Consider the following 19562-nt stretch of genomic DNA (forward strand, 5'->3'; position numbering starts at 1 on the left):
AGGTCTGTTGGAGCGTCCTCCCTGATCATCTAGCATTTTGAAGATAAGGTATCTATTCGTACTGTTTAGGAGCCTGACCCGGCTATTGAATTATGGGGAAAAAAACTACTACGAAGAAACGATCTATGGATCTGCAGAACAATCATACTATGGTCCCCTTGCCGAGCTTGACTGCGATTGATAGGATGTTGCAGAAAACTATAGGTGTTGTTGTAACTGCCATAGAGAGCACTGAGAGACGCCTATCACTCCCCCCCAACATGCGTCTTGCTTCGCTACATCCTATCACTAATGCACTACGAGTAGACTCACCTGGATCTACATTCTTGGACTCTTATGTAGAGCTCCCGGGAGTTGAGGGAAGTTATAATACTCCATCCTTAAAAAATCCTTCTCCCGTAATGTCTCTTTCTGCAACTAGTGCGCCACAAATACCAACTATGCAGCGCCAAGATATATTTGTTGAGACTCGTGCTACAACAACTGATCCAATGGCCACGGAGGATTTGGTCCCCTCCTCCCTGGTGTCATTGAACCAGAGCGGGAGCCTTACTGCTCCAGATAGGTCTCCATCCTTGCTAGTTAATGAAAAAATAAGCTACTTACATCATAGTGACATGACGCCATATAAAGAGACACCTTTAACGAATAAAGCTCCACCGTCTAAAACGACCAACCGACACATTGCAAATCGAGTAAGAACTGGTGGGGCTTTGAAGAGGAAAATAATAGAAGCGGTACAAAAAGGGAGGGAACCAAAATTATTTAAAACTCAAGATTTGGTAACCCTCAAACAAGGGCTCCCTATAAAAAGGACACCTGTAAGGGCTGACTACAATCACGGGCGATTTATTCAAACTACTACAGGCAGCCTTACTGAAACTATAACTCCTGTTTCTACTGAAGGTGTCTACGGGTCACTGGCACATATAGAACACACTGTTAGGTCAATGATTTTGCCAGTCCTCGAAAGGATTAAATTGGTAAATGAAAAGTTGGAGAAATTGGAACAGTCTACTCTGGATAATTTTATTTCCCTAAAACATTTGATAAAAGTAGAAGTTAGAGGGAGATTGGAGAATATATCACCACCTAATGTTGATTCTGCAAATACTACAAGAGCTGTAAGTGGGGCAGCTATAGTACAATCAACAAAGGTATCGAATCGTAAAGATCTGAATTGCAATAAACAAAAACAAAAACTAGAAAAATGTGCTCAAAGCCCAACATCTAGCGCAGGGAAGATTATGAAGGAAAGAGCTGTCATACCACAAAGTGCAGAAAAAATAATACATAAGCATGAAGCAAGCATAAAAACTCCTTTGGTAACAATCGACCTACCACCAGAGTCACTACCTTATACAATCGTACTTACTGGCGTCCCAGAACTGAAGAATGGGAAATCAGAATCCTTTCAAGAGCTAAAGAACAAGGTGCTATTCTGGTTGAATAGGAACAGGCCGATCCCTAGACATTTAAATGGAGAAATATTGTTTGTTAGAAGGGTTGGCTGGATAGGAAGAAGGTCAAAAGACATACAAGGAGACACGATTATAGTTAATTTTAGGGATAGGAATGTAGTGGCACTAGTCTGCAATGACGAATATTATAATGACAAGGGCCTCATCAGAATTAAAAACCTTAACTATTTCTATAGTGAGAAGGCTATGCGTACACATAGATGTCAGGCAACCACGGCATATGAAGTTATGCCACGGGGGCCTGACACCTACCCTCAGATACCTATAAATAACCGTTTTTCAGAGTTATATGGGTTAGATGAGACAAACTGACTGGAAGAAACTCATGGTAAAGAGAATGACATAATTGTCGACCCCACTGAGGCAACTATGGATGGGTGTATTATTAGGGAAATAGCCAAACAGGATAACAACCCGATCCTGCAAGATCTACTGGGAAATAACAATTCATCAGTAATAAGAACTGATGAAGTAATAAACTTAGACCTGAGCCAATCTGATAGTATCGAGAATGCTGTGGTCAAATTAATTTCTTGGAATATTGCTGGTATAAAGAAAAATATGTCTGATCCTGCATGGCATAATTTTATCAGTGATGCGGATCTTATCTTATTCCAAGAAACATGGGGAGTAGAAAATTATTTTAAAGTAGGCTATAGGTCATTTTACATAGCAGCATCACATTTAAACAAAGGTAGACCATCCGGTGGTTTGATAATCTGGGCAAGAATTACGCTGGGCATTGACTTCACACAAATGGATTCTAATAGCCCCGATATTTTGGCTATAAAATTTCATGACACTAAAGGACGGGCAATCTGTATTATCAATATCTATAACAGACCCCACTCGCCAAATAAAGAATCTGGGACAATAGCCCAACTAGATAGTTTTATCCGTAGTCTATATCACAAAACTATGTTGATCATAGGGGGAGATTTCAATAGGAGTTTCGAACCAATCACGGGGTTAGATGATATTTATGGAGAAGAAGATAAGGCCAATAACATCCCTAGCATTGATGTAAATTATATAACACCTTGCAGAAAAGGTTCACTGCAGGTGCTAAGAATGACTATGGAATATGGCCTACGTTCTTGTAATGGCCTACTTCCTTCTGATTGCCCAAGTAAACCAACCTTTGGAAGAGGTTGTTTCACTAGCCATCTTGATTACATATTGGTCTCCTTAAATCTATGGCCAATGCTTATGGATTTGAACGTGGACAACCGTATTGAAAGTGACCATTTCCCTCTCTCCCTGACTATCATTGGCTCATTGTTCATGCTCCATAAGGCATTGATACCTAGTGATTATAACTCTATTCATGACCCCTTAGAGTCCAATAATCGCAGGTCTTTAAAATGGCCTGCTGCAATGGGTAATGTTGGCACTATTAGGGAAATCTATGAACTCTATGTAAAACTTATGTCGCCTTTAATCAATACCAATATTGAGGAACATTCGGTAATATCAGTACATGGGAACTTGATGCAGCACCTTAGAAAAATCCTTTCAAAAGGGGACAATAAAGGTCAACTTTGTCGGAATAACCAGCAAAAGGAGGGACCTTGGTACAACAAAGCCTGTCGGCAGGCTAAACTAGAATTAATAAAAGCTATAAAAGGGAAGCAAATAAATATCCTGAGAGAAAAGAGAACACTTTACAAAAAAACTATTTTATTAGCAAAAAGACTATGGGATGAACAAGTTTGGACAGATTTACTCCAAGCTTGTAAACTAAAAGACCAAACGCTGTTCTGGAATCTTATAGCGAAGGGCACCAAAGAAGGTGCGCAATCCAGGGACAGGTTTCTAGAAGAAAAAGTCTGGGTTAAACATTTCTCCACATTGTATTCATGTGAAGGGGTGGAGGAAGGAAAATCAAATGAATACCTAGGGCAAAACACTTGCGATACAACGTTAACATTCAGCCTGGCAGATACCACACTAGCCATTAATGCAGTCAAACAAGGTAAAGCCCCAGGACCAGACAAAATCCCTGGGGAGCTCTGGAAACATGAGAACAACTTGTGGGCCCCTTATATTAATCTACTTAGCAATGATATTGCAAGAGGTGCCCCAATTCCTGAAACCTGGCAGGGCGCAGAAATTGTGACCATTTTTAAGAAGGGGGATAGATCTAACCCATCACATTATAGACCTATCAGTTTGATAGATGTTCTTCAAAAGATCTATGCACGACAACTTCTTAATAAATTAAACATGTGGATTGAGGATAACTCTATTTTTATAAAATACCAGGCAGGTTTTAGAGCCAGAATTAGTACAATAGACCAGGTATTCAGATTTTCATGTTTAATATGGAAATACATTAATATAAGGAAATCCCATCTATATGTAGCCTTCGTGGACCTCAAAGCGGCCTTTGATTTGGTTCCCAGGGGGCAGCTATGGAAAAGGTTAAGGGATATGGGGGCCCCTGGGGATATTTGCCATCAATTGATCAGGCTACATGAGGGAAATTATGCAAGAGTGAGGTGGGGCCCTAATGAAGAGCTATCGGAGAGAATAGATATAAAGAGAGGCGTCAGACAAGGCTGCGTTCTGGCGCCAACTCTTTTCTCTCTTTATGTAAATGACATCCCTGACACCCTCTTGGGCTGCGAGCATGACTCTCCCAAGTTGTGTGGTCAAGCCGTTCCGGCCTTATTATTTGCGGATGATACGATTTTAATCTCCCAGACGCCTAAAGGACTACAAAATCTCCTGAAGAAATTTCTGGCCTATTGCCTGGACAAAAACCTCGAAATTTATGCTTCCAAAACAAAGGTTATGACGATTAGCCCCCACAGAGGGTTTAATAAAGTCTTTGATGTAAATAATGAAAAGATTGAACAAGTGAATAATTTTAAATATTTGGGTATTACCCTCGATACTAAAATGAATTGGAAACCACAAATAGAAAAATCGAGGTTAACATTAATACAAAACCAAGCCCCTATAACCAGGAAGTTTAAAAATAGCCCTACTACAGCAATATCACCTGCTATTGAGCTCTTCAAATATAAAGTCCAATCAGCTACCCTATACGGGGCAGAATTATGGGGTTATGTAGTACGAGATTCCTTTTCAGCCCATGAAAACAGTTTTTTTAGGCAACTTTTAGCGGTCCCGGGTTGCACCCCCCTTGTTCCGTTATTTTGGGACCTGAATATACGTCGTTTGGACGATCATGCTCATTTACGTCCATTACTGTACTGGGTGCGCCTGTGGTCTACCGATGAGCTTGCAGACTACAGAGATGCATTAAAGGAAAAAATTCAAATAAAGAATGCCACCCGGCTGGTTTGGATAGCGTATATCGAAAACTGGTTTATAAAGCTGGGCTTACGCAATTTTTGGACAGATCCTGATTCTCTTACTAATTCTTCCAAAAAATTGCTGAAGGACACATATTGGGACTATATTTATAATTCTGCACTACATAACCCCAAACTTGGATCATTGACCCTTAAATTTTTATATTTTAAATGTGGAAGCAAATTTGAATATTTTATGGATGAAATTGAGCCCCCTTTGGCTAAATCACTGTACTTAAAGTATCGATATGGCATTTTACAACTTAATTCTAGAACATCGAAGTGGGCGCCCAATGATAATAACAATAAATCTGATTTGTGCCAATTGTGCGATATGGATACTAAGGAGGATGAGACCCATGTCCTATTTATATGCCCTGCATATATGCAGGCAAGGATAAAATGGATTAAACCCATCTGCTTAAATCTGGGTCTTCGGCATATCCTAGATGGGGAAAGATTATTTAAGGGCGACACGTCACAGAGTATAGTATTTAGCCTGAGTCGTTTTTTATTTAATGTAGCGATAATTAGGAAAATAAATGGTCAAAAAATGTAATGGTACTGTCATTTATCCCTGGTTCTTAAACTTCTTTTATCCTTATTTTAAATGGTTGATAAACCTATATTGTGCTTAAACTAATATCTAAAGCCTTTTTATATTGTATTTATGTATGGATTATTTGCACCCACTACAAATGCTGCATTTTGATATAATGATTGTTTTTTATATTGTATGGAACTCTTTTATGGTTATTTGTAACCGAAATAAAGAAAGAATTGAAACACTGGCTAGGAAATGTTACATAAGACAAAGTACTACAAGGTGTATGAGTCACATGACAATCAAATCAGTAGGCAGTATAGTTTAATAGTGATTGGTCTGGAGAAACACAAACTATGAATTTAGAACATAATATCATGGTTGGGGGTTCTCTTTAATAACCAGAATTGATTTTTATCCAAATGCACCCTTTTTGCAACATTAGGCTAATCAAAGACTGGGGAAATAACCATAATGCTCTAATTTATAACTTGCAGTTTGCATGCAGCTCTAAGATGACACTTAATAGCTCTCTGTTCTATGTTAAGATTGTTTACTTATAAACTGCAAGTAACAAAAGGATCTCACTGACAAAAGCAGTAACCCATTGACCTATTTACATTATGTGCACTTTGTGGTACATGTTCTTTGCAGCAAGCACATTAACCCTCTCGTTTACTTTTCATGAGTCAAAACTTACCATTTTTATTGTTGCTGAAAATTGCTGGAGGCCAGAAAAAAGGCAGCAAGTGCTTTTAAAAACATAATATACTTGCAAACATGACGACCCTGCTCAAAGTCAGTGGCCGGTGTGATTGCACCGGTCGCAACGTCCTAGAGCCAGCCTTTCTCAAGATTCCTGTGACCTCACTGACAGGGTCACTGATGCTCTAGGGTGTGCTGCTTGATAGGCCTGTCCTCAAGACTGGAGGTAAACTTCAGTATGGATTGTGGTGGACTGGGCTTCAAGGTTAACCCACACTTGTCTCCGCTAGGGTCCAACTTCTAGTGCTAAGACACCAGGGTTCTAAAGTCTTGCTGGCCCTTCTAAGGTCTAGCACAGGAATGTGGTCCCTCAAGAGAGTGGTCTGGGGGACTGGTCATGACGGCTGAACCTGGTTCCCCAGTCCCATATTCGTCAGCTCGGACAATAGTGCCACATCCTACTGAGAGAAAATCGCACTGCCTTCAACTAGAACCTAATTGTGCCCTGCTATAATCACCTGGGGGCGACTCACTTTAAATTACGCACTAGACAAGAGTAATTTTCCGCCTAAAAACAAAAAGTAACAACATCCTGGAAAAAGCAAACACTCATAGGGAATGCAAGATTAAGCAACACATGTGAAATGTAGGAAGGAACAGCATGGTTACCTTAACGCTTTTGCAATTATTATTCAGAAATCCGTGAGTGCTTTTGCCTGAAAAGTTAATGACGTGACTACGGGGCCCAGAAGGGACCCATTTCAATGTCCATTACTTATATCCTTACAAAACATAAGCAGTAATGGTTTAAAAAGACCACATCCGTGAACAAAGAGCTGCGGTACACATTTTTTTTCCAATCCACCGATCAACCAGGTATTGCAGTACATCCAGGAATGATGCACTTCCCTGCCCGGGGAAAACAATGTTGTTCAACGAAAGAGGAAAAGTAGCGCTTTACTGGCAAACTCTGTAAAGTAGTGCTACTGTGTTTTGGGTGTGAATATAATCGTTCTGGACACTTTGCGACCCACTCTGTCTTGCTTTGTTTTGTTATTTTTCATATTTTGAAACTTTTATTTCTCTCCATTCCGAGGCTGCACTTTGCAATAGAAAGATTTCCCAAAAAGACATTTCCAGCAAAGTGTTTTTCTTTTTTGGTCAATTTCACGGAGGAACAAATAAATGAAAGGAGAGGAAAGAGGGAGTAATGGCTACAATGCCCAGGGAAGGGGCCTCCCACACCTAGACCTTACAGCTTGCTCCAGTGGTTTGATGCCCAGGGAAGGGGGGGGGGCCCTTCCCTGGGCCTCGAAGCAGTAACGAGGCATTTTGCACAACACTGCCCTAGCACCTCCAGTACATACATTTTAAATGTGCATTCACATCAAAGCAATCTTTGCTAAGGGTGATGCAAAGGTTACAAAAGCGATCTGGCTGCTCCTGCCTCCCCTCACCCACCTCTTCTTACCTGTGTCCGGCTGGTCCTGGAAACAAAGGGGCCTTCTGTCACCTAGCAACAAAATGCCGAAAGGGCGCCTAGAATGGCCGATACAGAACAGAGGTGCTGCCCCGCCCCTGACACTGTAAGCCAAAATTCTGTTTGCTCCTTACCCCACCCCTGCACCCCCAGGAATGCCACCACGCCCTGACCAGCAAGTCAAGACTTCTCACATTTGTAATGTGCTTGTGTGGGGCATGGTGCCCTGGAGAAGCAGTTGGGCTAACTGTGAAAGTGTGGCCTTTCATAGTGAAGTGGGCCCCCTGTTTTTCAGTTGAGAGCGAGGCCCTGGGCAGCTGACGAGACTGCCCATGCCTAGGGCTGGCCCTGCATTCTACTCAAGGGGCAGCTTCCTTAACGCGAATAGCAGATTTCTCAACGTGTGCGGACGCTACCTGCCGCAACTGCCCGCAATGAGAAATCTCGCCGGGAGGAGGTTTGACACATGACTTTTTTCATGTGAGTGCTTGCCAACTCACCGTTGGTGAGCCGCTCAAGAGAAAAAACTCCACCCACATCACTTTGCGGAGTTTTTCTGAAAGTCACACGGAGCGCGGAGTGGGCAAAACTCTGCGAACCCAGCCGGCGGAGGGGAATTCTTTGCCCATCTGTTGGACCTGGCCTCGTGGCGTGGTCCCGAACCCTCCTACCCGACCCGACGGAGGCAGCCCCCACCCTTCAGGGTTCCTCCGGATTGTACTTTGCTACCCGCACCAGCCTACACGGCACGGCTCACCCCGGCCACGGCCCCAGCGAAGCTCCGACATCGAGGCACCAAGATCCGGCCAGGGAGCACCAAGTGGCCACTCCACCGATCCCGGAGGAGGGGAGTTTCGATGGGACCCCCAACCGTCCCCCAACGCCTGGTTTCGATCGCCCTATGGCCTTCCTGGGCGCTGGCGCCTCTCCCGCTGGGTGTCTGGCCTCTCCCATCCCGGCCCCTCCGCCCCCCAGGCGCAAGGGTCCGGACATCAAAGGGTTCCAGACCTATATCTGGGGCAGCCTCAAACCAGGACGGCAGTTGTATCCTGGAGTCGAGAGCCCTGCTGATCGGATCGCGGCTGACCCTATGGAGAGAGACTCATTACGTGGAACTTGGAACTCTGAGCCCTGCTGACTGCGTCGCGGCTCCCCCCTTGCAGAGAAGAAGACCCTCACGGAACATCGGAGCCCTGCTGACCTCGTCGCGGCTCGACCTCGCAGAAGGAAACCATCGGAGCCCTGCTGACCTTGTCGCGGCTCGACCTCGCAGAAGGAAACCATCGGATCCCTGCTGACCTCGTCTCGGCTCGACCTCATCGCGGCAACCCCCGAGCCCTACGGACGACGCCCCGGCTCCCGGAACCCCCCGGCTCGAGGATTGAGAGCTAGGCGCAGGGTGTTCCCGTACCACGCTAATACGGAGACTGTCCCGCTACCCCATCCCTACAAGACTTTGAGACTCTTTTGGGATCCCTCGATCCACCTGTAAATATTACCATCGACATCGGCCTTGGTTACCGATAAAGACTTATGAGAATTGATACCCTGGTTGTGTCCCTTTGTGGTGGTGGAGTTGCTTGGCTGATACGATCATAGGAGAAGGACCTCGCCCAGGAGGCTTCTCAGCGGTGCTCGGCTACTCGCCTACGGAACGGTGGCTCTCGGGGTGGTCAGTCCGACACCATCTGACTCCCAGGAGGGCGCCCTTCTAACACCATCCCTAGTTGTTATGCTTTGTGATAGTTGTATTATTTTTTAGGGGGGCATTATCGCAATATTTGCCAGCGTTCTGTAAATGTTCAGCTCAGTTTTATGCTTTTGTTGCCAATTTGTATCTAAAGCCATAATTATGTGACTAGATTTGAAAGTTGCAGTTTGTGCTCTAGATGTGGGGTTTGAGGCAATATATGAAGAATAACTTGCAATAATAACATTAATGCACGAGTTTCTGCATTTATGTCTGGAGTTACCAATAGCCTGGTTGTTACAGGCCAGATTTTGTGTGCACAGTTATGTAGTAGCATCACCCTGTTCGGAAAGCGGTATTACCCCATCACTCTAATTTCACTAATGCTGTATAAATACAGTACTACACACATGTATACCATTACTACTGTACTCCAGTTGATGCCCTGCATTCGAACAGGTGATTTAAATAAAAATCACCCAGACATTTATTCAGAGCGTCCTACAACTAAATAATGTTTCTTCCGACTCATTTACAAGTGTCCTTATTCTGTTGGGAAAAGCATTTGAGCAGATGGCAATGCTAAACATTTTACCCTTATAGACACCTAAGGGGAGTGAGGCGTGGAATCTGAAACTCAGGTGTTTCCAGCGAGGCACTCTTATGCAAGTTATATGAGCAGGTGTGTGCACATGACACTGTCGCCACGACAACAAGCACCTGGACTGCACTCTCTACTAACAGGTGTGCCCGAGAGGATCCACGGCCAGTGAGAGCGAGGACAGGTGAGGTGCTCAACCTGCCCGGAGCAGTGACAGCGACCGTATCCAGCACCAGCGGGACCCATGACCCAGGTAAGACCGGAGGCGGCTAGCACTGGCAGGCCGTGCTGCAAATCAAGGAGACGTTCGCGCGCCTGGAGCATCTCTCCCTGTTTACGTCCGTACGCACGGCACTGCGTCACCTCTGTCCTTTCGAGAAGTGTGCTATGCCTATGTCGCGCTACTGTACGGCATGGTTTATTGAGGTTGGTTGCTGGTGGCCGGCTTATTGCTGTAAAGCTAACTAAACGTTTTTGTTTTACGGTTATTAGTATCTTGAACAGAAATAATCACTCAGGGAATTTTTCATCAATATTTGGGAACTGCGTGCAATTTACAACACGATGGCAGTGCCTCGCTTCAGAGCTCGTGTCCCTGTTTAATGAAGCCTGCGTCTGCAGGGAATGATACAACGTAAACAAGAGGGGTTAACGTTAAAAGCGGAGCGTGCAGCCTTTTGTTGCATAAATAATAGCAGATATTCGTAGAGAGCCGAGTATTCTGACTTCCGGCTCGAGTTACACAAGCTGTGTCTCTGTCCTTCGTACCTGTGGCAGAGACAACATGAAAGAAATCCCGCAGGGAAAGCCCAGTACATACTCCTCTGGGAGAATTTCCCCGAACACGTGTACAGTTTGAATGGAAAATTGCTAGAAACGCTCTTCTTCCTTGAGAAGGACACTGCACAGCAGGTGATCATTTGCAAGACAAAGTTAGCATAACCGCTTCAAATTGCCATCAATACACTTGTGCAAATGTGGAAGCAAATTTTGAAATGTTAACTACGTACATTACAGAAAGTGCATATTTACGCGCGGACAGGCAACCACATATTGACTGGGTGATAAAGCAAGTCGTTTATGAATTCCGGTGCAAGGAATTGCAAGCCACGTAATAGTTAGACAGATAAGGTGACAGAATAAAGCAACCGATAGATACTGCGTGTAAAATTATATATAACGAACAAAAGAATATAAGAACCCCCTCTCCAACCATCCTTTCATCTTAAAACGAATTAAGGGAAATAGATCTTGAGAATGCATATATGTATGATCATATCGATGCATTAATTGTTATTTCAATGCTTTTCATAGATGGGATAAAAGACCCCTAAGTACATTGTACGGATATTGCAAGTCACAAGTAGTCGAGAGAGGCACAGAACCCTGGACTGAGCTACTATTTGAGATCCAGGAACTCTGAGCTAGCTAACAACATCCTCTTCTTTTCCAATGGAGTAGTTCAGGCAAAAAAACATAATAAACACATGGCCAGGGCTCTCCTCCCCATTGAGGTTTCATTTTGTCCCAGGTCAGGAGTTAGTAGCTAATTTGGAGGCAGAGAGCCAGATGTTCAAAGCAGTTTATTTGGGTTAGAAAAACACTCCGATTTGGAGTTTTCGAAAGAAAAACTGCATTCATCAATGTACCAAGCCCATTTTAATAGTCAGTAACTTTTTACCAAATCCTAAAATGGGTTGAGAAATGGATAAGGAAATGCTCATTGGAACGGAGGGGTTGTAGGCGACTGCTCCAAATAGTGATTCCTATCCGTTTGCATCAACAGTTGAGGAACAAAATTGCGGTTGTAAAACTTTAAAAAAAATTCCAACCCCCAAGTTGTGATGGTAACCCATTCGTGAAAAGGGGGGGGGGGGAAGGGGGGGTAGTGTGTGAATGTTTATAAAAAAAATTGTTTTGGAGCAGGAAGCTTTCTACAGGCCCATTGCAAACTCAAACTAAAAAAAAAGATAAACTTTTCTTTTGTAGAAGCAGCCCGGTTTCTTTTCGAGAAAACAGGCGTCATCTAAAATAAAAGGATAACTTTATTGAAATGTGATCACAGACATAGTGGGCGGGTGACCCCCACAGGCCAACAATGTGAGCCGCAATTCCTCATTAATATTCATGAGGTAGATCTTGTGACCCTCTAGTATTCAGATTTTTAAGAACCGACCTAATACCTAGATCAGTTTTTAATATTTTTTACTGGTCGCAAAAATACTGTGCGCAATTTAAAAAGGATAAAAAGAGCCAGGCAGGGAGGGCGAGCCCTGTCCTATAAAGGCCCTATCCTTTGGAATTATCTGCCCCTAGCTCTCAAAAGTATGACTAATTTTCAATCCTTTAGGAAGTCCCTGAAAACGTTTTTATTTGTCGTCTGCTAGGTTTTTCCTTCTTTCTTTACTATGTTTAATATGAGGCTCTTTGGTAAAACGTAAGCGTGGAGATACCCTTTCGGGGGTTGACTTCCTGTGCTCTACAAGCATATAAATAAATAAATAAAATTTGCAACCAGTATTTTGTGGACAGATATCAGTACACCCAAACAAGCACTGCTGGAAGTGTTAATGTTGCTGCCTCTGATATCTATGCCAGGGATAACTTCTCCCATGGATTGAAGTCACAGAGGGCTGAGGGAAGAAGACATAAACACCGGCTGTGACATATGTTTGGAATAGGCGACAGAGTGACGGACCTACTCGTTGAAATAACATTGTATGTGTGCAGCAGTGCAACTTTCTTTCACAAATGCGTTCTGCCGTCAGAATTAGGATGTCATAAAAATAAATGACTGCAGTATCATTAGAGATTAACACCTCCCACTTATTATAAAATGTTTTGGAATGCAGCTTTTAATATTTTTCACTGATTTATTATTTAGCGTTTCCCCAGTGAAGTAGGCGGGTACCAAATAAAATTACTATAGGAACAGAATCATAGAAGCATTTAACCTGGGAGTTGTGTAAGTATTCAAAAGAGCATTCACTGTCTCATAACTGCTTTGCAAAGGAGAGAAGAGTTATTGGTGAATGAAACACATCTTTATCTATTTAAGTTGGCTTTGACTTTAAGAAGGTCTCGGAACAGGGTGCACGAAATTTACTGTAAAAAAAGTGCCAATGGGCCTAGAGGGTTAGTGTAGATGCATGATATGCCCGATTGAGCTCATTGAGTGCAGGGCCGACACAGATTATTTTTGTTGCCCTAAACAAGGAAAATGTCTCTTGATCTTCCCCCGACCCGCTAGAAAGCACAACATAACTCCACTTTGTTGGTGACTGTTAAATGGATCATGAGGAAGGGATGCTACAGGTGATCACCTGAGTAGCCTATCAATAGAAAAGAAATGTCATTGTGTAATTTATTCAAACAGCACTGTCAAGTATAATGAGTTTTGAAAACAAATTATTCCATGTAGCACATTAACCAAAACATGCATATGATTTAAAATTCTGTGTGTTACTTTGAATGTAATATTAAATACAATTGTAAATAAAGAATTTCAATACGCACCCATGAAGTCATAGTCCCAAGGAACTTTAGTGTCTCACAATGAAGCACATAATGGACCTAATGGATACAATTTGATAAACTTACAAAATATTTCAGTAAATAAATAACTCCTAGAATGGTACTAATAAACCCTGCGTTTTCCATCAGCATCAATTGGTGGTTAATCCCATTGGCATGATATGAGCAGAGAAGTATAGCCTTCAAGTGATCTTACCAAAGCAAAGCTACCCACAAGGATACCCCAGATTTCCCCCGAGGGTCTCCTTTGCTCTTTTTTGGTAACTTGGCTGAGCAGCAAGGCAAGCCACCAGGGAAACGAGTGAGAGGCTGTATGATTAGTTAAAGCCACAAGAAAAGAAAAACTAAAACTCAAGAAATGCAGAAAATGAATACTACCTGCCACCCACGCTATTCTTATAGCTTTGGGTGGGTTGGAATAGTCTGAATTGTCACACTTGTAGAAATGTGATTGTTTGTAGTTGTGTTAGTACTGCTATTGGCAGTGCTGGCAAGGGCAATGGGTGGTGTAAGCTGCAATGGCCTACCGAGAAGGGCCTTGGCACTTACAGGCTGAGATAGACATGGTGGCTTGGCCCCATTAAAGTTTTTTACCATCTCCATCAGACTGTGTAACTACAATAGAGGTTATCTTGACCCAATTGGTAAAGCTGTACCTAGCAAGGCAAGCTTTGAGTGCCGTGAAGTTGCATCTTTCATGGAAGGGTGCTGCTTTTTGCCCTCAGTCCTCCTAAACCCAAAAATGCAACTCATCCTTTAAAAAAATCATATTTTTTCAGAAATAGAAAAAGCTTTGTTCTTCTCTTTCCTAGATGTAATTTGAGACACATCAGCCCAGTTATGATTTCTTGAAGGAATTGGGCTACCACATTATTTGTATACTTCTAATACCATCCTTGAATGACTCATGTGTGATCACTTCCCCTTTTTTAGAAGTGTGATGTAATCTCACCTCTCAGCAATTTGCAGTTTGGCTAAAGACAACTTCATATAATTTCCTGTAAAATCCAAGATGCCATATACCTCCCTTCGTTTGTTTGTTTCTTAAAACTCTCTCTCGGTCTTGTATTATGAAAATCACCTTCAGGTCTATATCACTTGGCTTGTGCAACATCAGCACTCATTACTTTTTTACTAAACAAGAAGTCTAAGAACCAAGGGAAAGATGGGGAGGGTGAATAAATCAGCATGTACTTAAGCTCCTGCCTGCTTAACAGCTATTGGAAGGGCTCAGACTTGCCCCTATTTCATCTAATATTCAGAATGCATTTAAAGTTGAGCCTCTCTTTTGGACAATAGCAGGACCATCTTCCTAAGCTGGGTAGTCTTTCTCTCTCCATCTCAGATATATGATTAGCCCATAACACATTCATAGCTGGGCTACATCCATATTATTAGCCTCTCATAACTTTGAAAAGGCTTAAGATTGAAATCTGAAACCCAAGGGTCTAGAAGAGATGGTCCTTGCAATTTTGCAACTACAATTCAAGCAATGCTCTTGGCCAAATCCTTAAATGTCCACTGGACGCTGTCCATCTGAGTTCTTGTTGGGGGAGATGATGCAGGTGGAGTTCAGTTAACCTGTTGCTTACAGGTAGTCAAGACTTCCACTTTCCATAGCAAGACAAAGTTCTTAGGGCTGTAGTTCCAAAGTGTGCAGCAGGTGCAGTCATTCAGAGTCCAATCCTTTGGGTGCAGGCCAGGGTTCCAGCAGGGCAGACCTTCTTCTTATAGTTGCAGGCTGGTACATGAGTTGTGTGGCTACCCCATATTTAGTCTGTGTTCCTGGGTGTCAAGCAGCAGGGAAGTACCCCTGACCAGTAGGATGCAGAGTGCCATCCAGGTGTATGACCATTTCCTCTGGAGTGTTGCTTATGTTTTACCCAGAAAGCACTATTCTTCCAAAATGAAAAACTGGAGGGTAAAATCTGGCTAAGCCATCCCACTGGTGTAGCTAAGTTGCCCCAGCACTCCACTTCCAGCCCCTCTTCTAATCTATTTTCTGTGACTCCTGTCTGGCTGGGGGTGCAGAATGTGGGGGTGAGCCTATGCTCCCCTAATCTGTCATTCCCTCTTTGAAGACAAGTTTGGCTACTCTACCCCCATCCTGCCTTTGGCTCTGCAGCTTGCAGTTCTCCTCCCACACAAAATCCATTTTCTCTAGTTAAAACTGCTTCACACCACATTAAGACAGCTTGGCTTAGCCTGACAGAGACTGGCTAACCAGGAGAGGGCTGCTGGAAGGATGGATTTTGGCTCACACCAAAGGAAGTTTTATAACTTTTTTTCTGTAATAGTTACAAGAAATATACCAGTAGCAAGTTGTTGGATTTATCATAAAGATTCTTTTAAGTCCTTGAATTATATTTGTAGCCCCCTCCTATCAATAGTTATACCTTAGTAAAGTATTCCCATGTTAGCCTATGTAGCCATTGTGCTACAACGGGGAAAAACAAAAGTAACAGTTTTTCCCTCACCAGGATATATTAAACATCTTTTACAATGTCCCTTCCTTTAGTTACAAGGCACGCTACCTCTGGGGCACCTAGGGGATACCTTAGGGTTGACTTCTATGTAACAATTAGGTAGTTTGTGACTTTGGAAGTACCTTTAATTCCAAAGTCGAACTTTCTTATAATTTAAGGATGAAAGCAGCCTACAAGCCACAGCTGGCTTTTAAAAGGACAGCAGGCACCACAGTAGACTTAAGAGTATTAAATCCACTGGTCTTCTAGACCTATATGCCCTACCATATACTAGGGACTTACAGGCACGTTGACCGCACCAATTGTAATTATACCAAAAACCCATGTGCTTTTAATCAGAGCACAGGGAATTCCCCTAGTGCCCCTTAATGTATCCTCAGTCCTACCAGAAGCAAAATTAGGAAATCCTAATAGAAATAGGTCTCCTGCAGTTTGTCCAACTTAGTTGTATGACTTGCATCTATGTGATGCCCAGATAAATGTTTGAAGTGCTGGGGATTTGAATGATGTTCTGGAAATTGGAAGCCTGTACATAATGTGTGGATGGAGGTAATACATGCCTATACATCAAATCAGCCAAGACCTGTAGTAAAGACATCACACAACTGAAAACTGGAATGCTCTTTAGATAATAATAATAATAAAATACATTTATAAAGCGCACAGCTACCTCGACTGAGGTGTCCCGGCGCTAAAGTGGATAACATCATAGCCATGCTAGCAGAGATCTATTCACTACGGCTGAACAGCCAGGTCTTGAAGGCCTTTCTAAACTCCTGTTCAGAGTGCAACATACGTAATTAGAGACGCAGGTCATTCCATCATTTGGAGGCTCCCACCTCCAAAGTTCTGCTCCCAATTCTCGCTTTTACAAAGCGGGGGGTGAATAGGTAACATTTCGAATTGGACCTCAGCGATCTACTCAGCTGGTAGGGGTGAAGTCTCTTCCTCAGATATTTGGGGACACTTCCCTGGCAGGCCGGGAAAGCAAAAGTGAGGGCCTTAAATTCAACTCTCTTGGCCACAGGGAGCCAATGGAGTTGTCTGAGGTGGGGCGAAATATGGTGGCGGAGAGGGACCTTGCTGACCATCCTAGCTGCCACGTTTTGCACTATCTGCAGCCTACGGATCAAGCCGCTGAGTAGACCCAGATAGAGACCGTTAGCGTAGTCGAGATGGGAGATGACTAGCGCATGCACTACAGTTTTACGAGCTGTCTCTGGCAGGAAGAGGATGAATTTTCTAATTATTTTCATCTTACCAAAGCAGACCGCAGATACATGTTGAATATGTGCGGAAAGGGATTAGTCATTGTCCCAACGGACACCAAGATTCTTGACTGAATCCTTAGGAATAGGAGCCGTTCCCAGTTCTACCGGCTACCACAAGGCCGCAGGGGGTGCGACTGCTTGGTTAAAAAACAGAACCTCCGTCTTGTCAGCATTGAGTTTTAAAGAATTGCTGCTCATCCAGGCAGAAATATTTTTACGGGACACTCTAAAAGAGTCAAAGGCTGATGTCGACACTTCACCGAAGGAAACATCAGTTGGGTGTCATCCACGTAGGATATCACCTTGATCCCTGTGCTAGAGATGAGTTCCTCCAATGGTGGCAGATAAATGTTAAATAGAAGTGGGCTCAGGGCAGAGCCTTGAGGCACCCCCCATCTCAGATGAAAGGGTTTGGAAAGACCTGTTGGTCTCGGCCATGAAGGTAAGACGTGATCCAGTCCAGCGTCATCCCAGGGATGCCAATTTGCTGAAGACGATCAAGCAAGATGGAATGGTACACCGTGTCAAACCTCCGCTGACAGGTCAAGAAGTACCAACATGGTCATAGCACCACCATCCACCGCCCAGCGAATGGAATCAGCCATCTCAATCAGTGCGGATTCGGTGCTGTAACCAGGGAGAAAGCTAGACTTAGAGTCATGCAGAAGCCCGTTAGATTCAATAAATGCAGCCAGCTGCTGATGCACTTTTTTCTCCAAGATTGTTACGGGGGCCGAGAGAAGAGAGATGGGCCTGAAGTTGCTGGCGATTTCCGGATCAGCGTTAGGTTGCATCAATATGGGGAGGAGGAACGCATGTTTCCAGGCAGATGGAAAAACCCCTAGCCTAAGTGTTGATTTCCAGATGGCGTTAATGGGTCGGGTTAAGCCATTCTGCCACCAAGCTGTAACATCTAGCTGGCCAGGGATCACTAGGTGACCCGGATTTACATTTTTGCAATTAGACCAGACAGGCCTCAAAGGGAATCATTGCGAACTCAGAAAACACTGGCCGGTTCTGGCTGTGGCCACAGATTCCGTCCTCCCCACTATGGTGATGATCTGCAGGGACCGAGGCATAAATCTGTGATATTTTCTCCTCAAAGAAATTTGAAAGATTGTTGCACATCTCCACAGAAGGAACCACAGGATGCTCAAGTGCCGAGGGGTTGGTGAAGGATTTTACCATGTTAAAAACGTCCCTGGAGGAATTCCTTTTGCTGGAAATCCGATCGACCAGGAAATCTCTTCTCTCAATAGTGAGAAGTTTGCTCTATACCCAATTTTATCCTACGTAGTGCATGATTTTCTCCACTAACGCTCCCGTCTTTTGCAGTCGCTTTTTTTTAGCTCTAATGTCCTCGGTGAACCTAGTAGCGGAGGGGGTTACTCTAGAAGAGCTAACAAGCTTCTGTGGTGCATTTTTATCCAGGGCCTTTGTAAACCAGGCATTCAAGTTCACAATGCTGTCATCAAGATTATTAGAGAGGAGGGGCTCAGGGTTGTTAAGCAGAAGGGTAAGGGACTCAGGTGAGACCCTACTCCAGTTCCTCTGCAATTCCTTAGGGAGAGAGGAGACCTTGGCCCTAGCTTTCAGGTGTAACTGGAAGGGGACCTGAAAATGATCCGACCAAATCACAGGGGAGGGCATATTCACCGTAACCTCCTGTTTATTCGAACAGATAAGGTCCAGTGTATGGCCCATTTTGTGCGTTGGGGAGGAGACCAGATTAGTTCTCTAATCTCGGACACAGTAGCAATGTGCACAGAAGCTTTCTTGTGTACTTTGGATTTTGCCTCTTTGATGTAGTCATGTTCTGCACTTAAGACCTCAGCCTTTTGAGATAGTCTTGTCAGGCACTAAAGATTTGAAGTCATTAATGATGGCATGCTTTTTATCGAGGATTGCTTTGTTTCAAAGTAGTAATGAAAGTTTTTAGGATCTAATGCCTTTGAGGTGTGAATTTCTGTACTAAAATATCTCCTCTTAGCAGTAAAAAGTTGGTGTATTTAAAATCTCAGCATTTCAAGCTCTGCAAAAATGATCCTAAATCTTTGTGGAAATTGTGCTGTATATTAAAAATTTCCTTCTCTGAGGAAGTCCCTATCTTAAAATTATTTATTTGTGAATTAACATTGATCACAATGCGAGTCAGCATTAGTCCTGTTTTTGATGTCTTTGACTAAGGATCACTGCCTAAACATATTAGTGCTATGAGGCACAAAAATGATGTGACTCTATGTTTGCAGGGGCACATTTACTTATATTTTATGCCATACAAACGCTTATGCTACGCAGTGTAGCGTAAAAGGGAGAGAGCAGAAATGCTCCACATTGACCAAGAAACAGAGCATTTCTGCTCTCTCCTTGCTCTGGTACACTGTGTGCTGCCTAGCGTCAGTGCAGGCTGCCTGGCACCTTAGTTTGAGTGTGCCTGCATTACAGGC

At 43.4% G+C, this 19562-nt stretch overlaps 1 protein-coding gene across 4 annotated transcripts in view; it reads left to right on the top strand.

Moving 5' to 3' along the window:
• Positions 1–9911: 9911 nt before the first annotated feature.
• LOC146861982 (phospholipid-transporting ATPase ABCA1-like) overlaps positions 9912–19562 on the top strand; it is a 3104259-nt gene continuing 3094608 nt past the window's right edge. For all 4 annotated transcript variants that reach the window (XM_085641135.1, XM_085641137.1, XM_085641136.1 and 1 more), the window contains exon 1: positions 9912–10077. The gene's annotated coding sequence lies outside the window, so the exon portion shown is untranslated. The remainder of the gene's footprint in view (positions 10078–19562) is intronic.

This window comes from Triturus cristatus, chromosome 2_2 (genome assembly GCF_964204655.1).
Source record: "Triturus cristatus chromosome 2_2, aTriCri1.1, whole genome shotgun sequence".
NCBI classification, from domain to species: domain Eukaryota; kingdom Metazoa; phylum Chordata; class Amphibia; order Caudata; family Salamandridae; genus Triturus; species Triturus cristatus.